This window comes from Anoplopoma fimbria, chromosome 11 (genome assembly GCF_027596085.1).
Source record: "Anoplopoma fimbria isolate UVic2021 breed Golden Eagle Sablefish chromosome 11, Afim_UVic_2022, whole genome shotgun sequence".
NCBI lineage: Eukaryota > Metazoa > Chordata > Actinopteri > Perciformes > Anoplopomatidae > Anoplopoma > Anoplopoma fimbria.
Window position 1 is genome coordinate 11,425,605 of NC_072459.1, and position 10,905 is coordinate 11,436,509.

The following is a 10,905-nucleotide window of genomic DNA, read 5'->3' on the forward strand; positions in this document are numbered from 1 at the left end:
AGGGTCACTCTGTATGAATACTTGAATATTCTATATAGTTATATAATATTTTATTGTACGTCCAGCCTGAGTTGATTCTAGACCTCTGTGAAATGATTTGAGGATAATGTCATGTTTGAATCACGGTCAATTACTGAAGTTTGATCTTGTCAGTAGTTTACTATTTATTTTAAATATGATGGAAAGATGGCACTAGCAGCCTGATTTTCATCTGGCTTTTCTTGGTCCACCCTGTTAGGAGTTGGAGTTAGCGGCGGAGGAAAAGGGTGGAGTGAGAACACAGAAGAGAAGGGGTGGTGTGATGATCGGGAGGGGCTGGTTGGTCTGACATCCAACTCCTCAGCACACTTACTCAGGCTGGTGATGTTTTTCCTCGTGTTGGCCTGGAAGCTGGTCATGAAAATTTCCAGTCACTCTCTGTTTACTTCAGTATTGGGACACTCTGCACACGTAGCTCTGTGACTATGTGACTGGCACAGGATTAGACACTTTGTCTCTGATATACTGATATCACTGGACTGCAAACAATCACTTATTTTCCAGTTTGCATTGTAAATCACATGTAGACCAAAAATTTAGTTTGCAGCATCTGTGCTCTGACCTCTGATCTTCATTAAAACATTTCCTAATAGGAATTCCTATTCGAAGCGATCAAAATATCATCACAACATCCTTACGTCCATTTGACTCAACACAGAGGGGACACACAGAGACTAAGAATGAGCCCAGTGGTGGTTTTATGGCTCCTGGTTTTATAAGACAAGGGCGGGATGGTGGAGCTTAGGGGGAGTCAGGTCCTTTAAAAGGCACTTGGGGTTTGATGGCTGCTGAGGAGCTACTTGAGGAGTTGTGTCATTTTACAGCTGGGGTTATAGAGGCGAGTGGCTAAGTTACATCCAGGACCTCAGCTGTGTTTCAAGCGGACCGGGCTGCCAGGCAGAAATGTGAGTCACACGGATGATGCCGTCCTCCTGTTGTATAGGACAGAGCGGGAGTTGCACTGTGGATGTAGTCTGCGTGTGAAAACCTAAATAAACCTACTGTGGGTTTCGGGAAGGGGAAATACAAACACCTGTCGCCTGGGTGTCAAACACCCGCAATCAATTAGACACTCGTGGAAATAAGGAAATGGAAAATGTAATACCTTTTCTGAGCCTGAATTGTGTGTCTTCATCTTGAACAATATCAACTTTATTGCATATTTTATAATTTTTTATATATATTTTTTAAACTTTATTATTTAAGTTACTTTAAATGTTAAATGCAATAAATAGATAAATAAAATGATACTGGGACTCGCTCATTACATCAAAGGTTAAGGCTAAACAAACACTTGATACCTGATGAGATTCGCCATGAAAAGCCAAAAAGACGCAACAGTCTCACTTAGCACTCGCGTTTTTAAGTAGTAAATCTGTTTGTTTGCTCTGGGCAAACACCCCGAGCCTAAAAACAGAGGGGCTCACACACTTTACTCACTATGTGATGGTAAAGGAGGTGCTGAAACGCACTCATCAACCTTCTGAATGTAGGCAATGGGTAGAAAAACTTGAAAAATGAAAGATCCCTCTGTCTTTGCAATAAAGAGCCATTGATTGCTGCAAAGTGTCAACTTTAATATTCTCATCTGTGTTTAAAGTATCTCTTTCTTGAGTCGTGTTAAGGTGCATAGGACTGTCCAATGGATGAATTATCACTAGTCTCAGTGTAGAGTAGTTGTCCCAGCTGTAAACCACCAGAAGCTTAGAGCCTAGTTAGAGGTCAGAGGTTAATGTGGTGCTAGAAGCAATACAAGAAACTGTCCTAAATATGGTCCTTTATATGTAGTCAGGACTGTCATTTGACCCCAGGGACTCTGGAATAGACATTTAAGAGGTGATTTGTATCAGTTTGTTGACAGAGGACACTGGTGGTAATTTTGTAACTATTATTTTCTTCAGATAGAGTGAGGTGTCAAACTTATCGACAGCTCACTAATAAACACTGTATATCTAAACATTTTCTTGTGTAGTGTGTATTAAGTAAAAATAAATTCAGTTACTAAGGCTAACAATGGACTAAAGTTTCTAATTAGAATATATAAATAAAGACAGACTTAGCATCTGTAGGTAATTGACCTTTTAGCACGCAGCCCGGCAGTGGCTTTGACAGAAGCAACACTTTTCTCACTGGCTCTCAAGAAAAGCTGGCCTACAGCAGAGACAATTATCAGAGGCCATGTCCCATGAGTTCTGCAGCTCTACATGCAGACCACCTTAACTGCCATGAAATGCTGGCCTGATCAGGCCTTCCTTTTCCCCCCTGTTCGAGCATGCATGGCTCATTGCAAAGCAAGCACAGAGATTCTACGTGTCGGGATTGCTTCTAGTCCCGCAGTCGGCCAACTGTGTCGAGACGGATTGCGCTTTTGCTCGGCCCTGACATCTCGGGGCGTCTGCGTCTTGCCAAGGAGCCTTCAGAGACGAGGAGGGAAAGGAACTGCCCTGTGAGCCTGTCTCGTCTCAGCATCCACCCGCTCAGGCCTGCTTTCCGGCCAGGGCTCTTAATTGTGTCTCTGGGTGAAGTGGTAGCAGCCCAGTGGTGGGGGTGTGTGTGTGATGTGAATAAGACCACACACACAATCACATGCATTAACACATATGCACATTCACACAAATTGCTTTAATCCCAAGGCCTGAATGAACGACCATCACAGTTGTTATTAGACATGACTATTTTGGGAAATTTGTGGTCCACAGAGCTGTAAGTCCCTGATACTCAGCAGGAACTAGCAGCAGGAAGACCACAGGATTAGTCCTGATGTGGCTAACGCCTGGAAGGTTTAACTAAATGCAAGGGGCAGATACCTTTACAACATATCTCAACTCAATTCAGAAGTGATGTCGAGCATTACGCCAAAGCCAATCTTCAATGGGTTTGGATTTTTACTCTAATGTAATTTAATGGGACCAAAATGTCCTCACACAATGTTCACACAACCCATTATATTTATAAGTCTCTGTGTATATCAAAGATGATTTTATCCTTTCAATGCTCGATTTTAAGAATAACTCAATTGAACAGCAGCTCCTGTTGAGAATGGTGTGTATATGAGCAGAGCCAGAAATAGGTACACAGCAAGTTTCCTCCTTCATGCCTTCGTCAAAAGAGTATCCCATAGCAGTGATGTCACCAAGTCTTCCTCACACCTAGCTGCAAGCATTCAGTGCTGGCTCAGGCTGACCGCAGTCTGTCCAGCTTCCTGTCTGACCATCGTGGGCAACACAAAGAGACGGGCAGCAAACACGGGTGCATCCACCTGTTAACACAGCCAGGTCACAGGGGCCAAAGACAGCAGGGCTCAGCTCCAGAGGGTGAGATGCTTGTCTTATAGGGCCACAGTTGAATTGTATTTCACAGTGTGGTAAAAAAGGTAAAAATGCTTACAGTAACAGAGTAGCCTGAAAATGGCTCTTTTTCAGTTTTGGCTTTTGCTGCTTTGTGTAATATATCTTTTATGAAACAATTTGACCATGAAATACAGTTGTAATGATTGACAGTACTAGCAGTGGACTCTCGAAAGCATGTCCAGACTGGTCACTACTGAGCCGGTTTATAGTGTTTGGCTCAGACTGAGCCTTTTTCAGTCTCCAGTTGTCAGATTCTTTAATTGGGGAAGTCCGACCACCTACGTAAATTTATCTTATGCGTGTGCATGCAGCCGGCCGGCCATAGTGTTTATGTAGTGGTAATTGGTGGACAGGTGGGATGAAGGCCTGTTGTTTTGCTTAACCTTCCTTGTGGTAATTCAGAACCCGACTAGACCTCGCTTAACCCCCTGACTTTAGCCCCAATCAACACATGGATATTAGGCACCATGTAACCTCTGCCTTTGTGTATCTGAGAACTGGTTTGTGGTAAAAACCTGTCAAAATATCCCACTCTCATTTCTGTTCGGCGACAGCAACAAGACCTCTACAGTAATTTCCAGAAATCTGTCCAAATTGCTTAAGTCTTAAATTATCTATAATTGGCCCCTGCGTTGGGTTACTGGGGGTAGCCTCCAATCATGTGGTGGGAAGCAGAAAGGGCTCTAGTCACTTCCAGCTGGTAAATGATGTCCAAACGGGTGCTTACCAACATCACGCCAGTTGCCAAAGGTTACCACGGATGAATATTAGCTCCATGTGAGGTTTATTTTACTAAACGGCACCGGCACTTATGTGTGGCAAGCCACACTCAATGACTATGAATGACTTCACTACTGGTGAATGCTGACTTGTCTGACTTGTCGATTTCTCTTGTACGACAAGTCAGACAAGTCGGCATTCTGCATCATCTTACCTCTTACCTTTGTGAATAAAACCCAGCATGTCTGTGTTTAGGATCCAGCTTGATTTCTGCTTTGCAATTGAAGATTCACCAAGGTGGATGTTCTCAATATTCCTAAGTGAACCCCCACAGCTAGCAGTTGCCCTGCGCTATGTCAGTATTATCTTTTTAGTACCTGACTCACCTGTAACCTGAACTTTCTAAATAGCAATGATAACAGGCTTCTCTGCATGGGGTCACACTGCATTAGGGGTCAGGGTGAAACAGACTCTGTCTTTGTGCTTTGCCAATGAAGTTTAGGACCAGGGCTAATCAGGGGGGCGAAAGCGTACACCACTCCAAATCAGCTCCAGCCAGGCCAGCTGAATTTATCTCAAACTTATTACCTTTGCTCAGGGCTCAAATTGAAACCAGCTCGGGTGCTCACGCTCTAGAGGTGCTGAGTGTGAGAAGTGACAGTATGATTTACAGGGGGAGCCATGCCGCAGATGCTGCAGAGTGAAGGACTGGTCGGTCGGTCGGTCAGTCGGGAGGGAGGGGTGAGGTGAAGTGTTTTCATCAGACAGGAAACACTGTAACTCTGGAGAGTGATTGGTCTGTTAGTTTGAAAATGACAGAAAACCTACAGGACTGCAGCTCATGATGACAACATCACTACGCAACACATTCTCACGCCAATTCACCAAAAAACCCAGCTTGGTCAGACGCACTAAGCTTCAGCTTATGACGCTCTCTGTAAACTGCATCAGTTTTGCACGTGTCAGTGACGTCATTTTCAAAATAAACTTCAGTCTTTACAGGAAGTTCGGTTAAGGCAGCAAGATCACTTTTTAGGTTTAGGAAAAGAGCGGGATGTTAATCTGACTAACTAGCGACTAACGTGACTGGCAGGTGACTAATTAGTCACGACTAACGAGCATCATGAGTGTCAGTACCAAACTCAGCACATATAAAAGGTTGGTTGGACTGGTGTAAAGCAGAGTGGCCTTATGGATAGAGAGACCATTGTGTGCCTCTGCATTCATTGTACATTATAAACTTGTCCAGCCTTAGCTGATTGAGCAAATGTAGTTTTGGTAGCCACAAAAGATACTTACTTGCTGTAATTTCCTGATGATTACAGCTCAGTGGCTGCTATGAGTTGATTTGGCTCTTGGACACTAGCTGATTTCTGCCAAAGAAGAGAACCACTCTCTTAACTGTTCTCTATTCGCTTCCAACACATGTTGATCATGCATAATGGCTTTCAAAACTCAGAGTTACATTTTCTCATCTCTCCAATAAAATTTCAAGGATTGAAAGCATTTTCTGCCATGTGTTTTGTGAGCAACAGAAAAATTAGTGTTTCTTAGTTCTTTAGCCCCAATAGAGAACAGTGTGTTTGTGTGTTTCTTTCTGGAGTTGCAGATGGCACATTCTCTAAACTGGCACATAAAGTTTCCCCGGCTGGCAATCCTTTTTTTATTGTTCCTGACCCAGGCTTCACGAGAGGGTCTCAAAACATATAAATCCTCAGTGATCTTCTCCAGTGCGCTTTAAATGTCTCCTTATTTTTAGCCTTGCATCTACCAATGCTTAGGATGAGCCCACAGATGGCCTTTATAGAAAATGCTTATGAATCCTCTCTTGTTGATCTTTACTAGCAGTAGTCAGATAGTGTATGTGTGTGTGTGGCTCTGGTGGTGCATGCCTGTGTGCATGCTCATCCCTCCCTTCTTCCTGGGCTTTGTTAGGCCAGGTGTGCCTATTCTCAGTGCAGTGCCCGGGGAGCCGTGAGAACGCAAGCGCCGGCCCTTCTCTCCCTCCTCTATCTGATTTATTTCAGCCTCTATGGCATTTTAGCAAACAAAAGTTCCGCTCAATATTGATCTGATCTCTCCCATTTCCCCACTCCGCTCTCTTTGTTTTGCTCAGGTCTAGGGTGGCTGCTTTAAATCAGTCCCTCTTGACGTTTGCTTAATGTCTAATTAGCCATGGGTGGGTATGGTCTTTGATTATAGGAAGTGCCTGGAGGTGGGGCTGCAAAGACGACTGAATTTTGACAAAACACCCCACTCTGATCAATCATTGCCTGACACATTGTTTTGTCCTTAATTTAGGAGTGCTTGGTTTAGGCATATGTCCTCTTGGTCACCTTTTTCTGAATTCAAATGATGTTATTTCCTCTCACCGGCCCATGTGCCACTTTTCCTGGGCCGTGATGCGTGTCTCTATAGATCCACTTCCATTGACTCCAGGGTGTACTGCGATAAACTCATCAATCTGGAGTGCACTGAGTTGATACAGATAGCTAAACCTCATTGTTAGTGTTGTGATTGTTTTTAATTGATCCAATTCAAACAAATAAACCTTCAAAAATGAGTCTCACTGCCTGATCATCTCTGTGTCTGAAAGTATTTGGGAGAAAAAATGTGAGAAAATAATATTTCAGTAGTTTGGTTAATAGTTTTTACTGATACATGCCTTAAACTTTTTATATTTTCATAGTCTTGAAAAGGACATTTGTGGGTTTTATATTGCTAAGAGTTTTTTGATAGCGAGCCTTAAAAATAAAGTTTTCTCACTCCGGCTCCTCCAGCCTTCAAGGCTTCCCCCTCTATCCCAAACACTGGCCAGATGGCCGGAAAGTTGACTTTATTTAAATCTGGTAATTCCGGCTCCTTTTTCCTTCCCCCCCACAACGCCCGGCTCCCATCCCACCGGCACTCCTCCGCCTCTCTATCTCCTCTCTGAAGATCACGGCAGTGGTGTGCCAGCGGGTTACAGCCTCAGCTTAGAGTGGACATGTGAGAATGACACAGTGATGACATGCTCCTGCGGAAGGGATTAGAGAGAGAGAGAGAGAAAGGTGAAAGAGGTGAAACACTGAATACAACAATTGATTTACTCATGAAGAGGGATATTTGTTAAATGATGAACATGATTTTGTTTTCTGCACAAGAATACAAATTGACATATTTTGCTTATGATAGATAATGAAGAAGTAAAATGCATTTTTTGAAAACAGAAGCAACATTTGTATTTATTTGTGTACACATAGCAACCTTTTTGAGCTACTTTGCCTAATGTGCTACTGTGTCTGTTTCACATCATGCTACACCTGACTCTTCTTGTCTATTTAAACTGTCATCCCACCTGCAGCACACACTTCAGTGGGTACCTTTCATCTTGCCATCCTCCTTTCGAGCGAGACCCCACACTGACAGAGTAATGTTCCTTATTAAAGCCCTCATTAAAATGAGGGTCATGGGTCAACCAGCAGGCCACAGGACATCAGGCTGTCATTAAGGCTAATTGTTGGCTTGTGATCATCCTCCTTCCTCTGAAAAAACACTTTTCAGTATTTTATAACCCGCATTCCTTTTAGTTTTTTTTTAATTTTCATTAATCATTCAACACCTATAACATTAAAGTTATTGTTACCAGAACGCTTGAGGACATCAGGTCTGCTACGTGAACCAGAGAGTCCAGATTTACAACAAAGCCTCTGACATCACTGCTGTGTGCCATGAGACCCCCTTGTGCTCCGCATCTATTCCAGTTCTTCCTGTGTCCCTCTTTCAATACTTCCCACCTTAGCTGGTCTGTCTTTTAAGCGACCCCTTTTCTGAAAAGAGAGTAGCCCACTTCAGTAGTCCTCCACTGTGTGGCCATCTGAGAAGGAAACTGAATATAAATCCCCAACAATGGGCAGGGTGCTGGGGGAATAGGCCGAAACGGCCATTTAGCAGGTGCACCTTCATGGCCTCCACACAGTTCCCACACATATCACCGAGCCTGGTCGCCTGCCCTAGAGAGTACCCCTGAATCACCATCCAAGATCAAGTAGCGATCAATTAATGGGAGAACAAGGCGTCCGCTGGGGGGATGTCCAGTGTCCCACCCTCCCTGCTTTGACTCATAGAAGTGCCCATTTGCAACTCTATCTGTGTGGCTGCTCCATGTCAATGCGTGTGGGGCTGGGGGGGATGGAGATATTATCGGGGTGACTGTGAGAACCGGCACTGGCATTTTCACTGGGCCGACCTTTGTTTGCATGAGTAAGGGCCGATTGGCAGTGCTGTGATGAGGTCACCTGGAAAAGCGGCATGGGGTCTCATATCCATTGTTCACCTGAAACAGAGGGATGGGAAAAGGGGTGGGGTGACGCATGGAGTCTGCGGCTTTGTGAACGCACATTAGACAGGTGACTTCATGAGGGTCAGACAACACGGAAAATAATTGATATTTTGCACTTACATAACATGAGTCCAACATATCCAGCCAACTATTTGGACTTCAGGTTGTATTTGACATTCCTTTCCTATCTGTTCAAAAGAAAAACATGTTTGCTCATGGGTGACTGCTAGTGATATGCCAGCATTGATCATTGAGTGGTACTCTGCTAATTGCATTCTTGTCCATAAGCAAACAGACTTAATCCTGGGCACTGATAACATCACGAAGGCAAATCACACCAGGAAAACACTAGTCTCCTAGGTTAGATTAATGCTGCATTGATATACTTAACAGCTGATAAATCATTATGGTTAAAGTGTGGTTCGTGCTTTCTGTAGAATAGCCAGTGAGAGGTACGTGAGCCATAAAATGACATCATCAGGGTTTGTTCGTCCAACATCAAGGCCCTGCAAGTTGTCAGAGTGCCTGGTCACGCACCGCTCTTTGTACATTTTGTAACTAGGGGCTTTTCTGCCATGACTGTCAAAAATAATTAACTAATAGAAAGCAGCAATTTTACAATGAGTGAAAATAAATTTCTATGAATGCTTATGAAACTTCAGGTCCTAAAATTCTACATTTGAGTATGTATTTTTTCCAGTCAAACCAAATTACTTACAAGATATTCAACCTTTGTTTCATCATAATGCATTTAATACTCAATTCCTTACGGGGCTAGTATAAAGGCGATACAATAGTCCATGAATATGAGATATGAGTTTACAGTTAATAACAATTCCTTTTCAGCACTGTGGAGGTTGTTTTTGGTGTTTTGACGGTAGCACTCATTGACTTGCTTCTTAACAGTATATTATTTTTTGACGTCCCTCTGGTGTTTTAGATAATAATGCAACAAACATGCATTGAGAATAAACACCTTTGTGCATGCTAGTAGCTTGCGGGGCATCTGCAGAGACTGGCACCAAAGTGCCACGTGTAAGCATAAACTAAGTTTGAGACTTGATAACCTGTTATACAGTACACTACTGATACAGTGTGCCTGCTTATTCCTAAAATACTGGGTCCATACCTGTAGGTTTTGCAGTGTGCCTCCAGAACACATTCTGACAAGTTTGTGTCCATATCGTGGGTTTTCTTTACAAGGCCGGGAATGTGGTAAAAGAGTATTCATAGCTTTTCCAACTCAGGCAGCTCCCCAGTGACAGTATAGCCACCTCTGAAAGCCCCGGCAGTGAATAAAGCTGTAAGTTATAAACAGCCTTATATAACTTCACACCCTCAAATATCATTGGAACATTTTCTTTAACTTTAGGTAACCAGTGAGCCTCATTAATGCTATGATTGATGGCTAAACTTTTCTCTCAAGGATACTTTTTTTAGACAGGCTGTCAAATCCCAGTGTTTCCGCCCATTTAAAATATATATATATATATATACACAACACACATAATGTATGTTCTGTAAGAACTTGTGGCTAATTTTATTATCGAAGAGCAACACATATTTCTTGGCAGTCACGGCAAGGCGAGGAGCCCATTCATACAATTCAAATTCACCTCCTCTCCCAGCTGATTAAATGGATCCTTTCTTCTCAGTGCTCTGTGTTCTCCTTTCCCTTCACCAGCAGACCACGGAGTGATGGACAACTAACCTGCAATTACTGTGACCAGACAACCCCAACAAACTAGCCTGTAATCACCAATATAGGAAGGGAGAAAAGAGTCCAGAGAGGAACCTGGTCTAAAACCCCCCCAACCCCAAGTTTTCCCACCACCCCCTAAGACCAAAGGAGAAATGTGAAAGGTATCCTGCATCAGTAAACAAGGGAGGTCTTCAGGTCTTTGCAGGGCTTCCTTGTGTTTTTCATAGAATCAAATTATGTTAGGAGCTCACTCAAGCTCTGCCCATGGCTGTTATGACAGCAAGGTAGATACTCTGTCAAACCACCTGTGAAACTGAGCCCAGGCGCAATCTTTTAAGCTGAGGTCACATCCACTATACCATCAGAAAACCTTGGCACAAGATCAGACTGTTTTAAGTGATTAAGTCATAGAAATTATGGAATTTATTAGACCTGATAATTACTATACAAGTGCAATGAATTTGGTTTATTCCTTAAAATCTATTTTTCCTGCACTACAGATTTGAGACATTACATGCATTTCCAGAACACCACACATCCCAATATTTGTTTTTTTTTGCACACCCAAAGTATTAATCCATGGATATATATTTAAAGTATTATGCCTAACAAATTTCGCTGTCTGCTTTTCTTTGGGGAGCAAACTTGATTTCTTGGTTCATTTAAATTTATAAGACTCAAGCAAATGGAATATACATATATGTCCTTTTTTGGAAATGGCAGTTTTATGGCAACAAAAACAGAATCTGTGGTCTCAGCGGACCAGGTTTGAT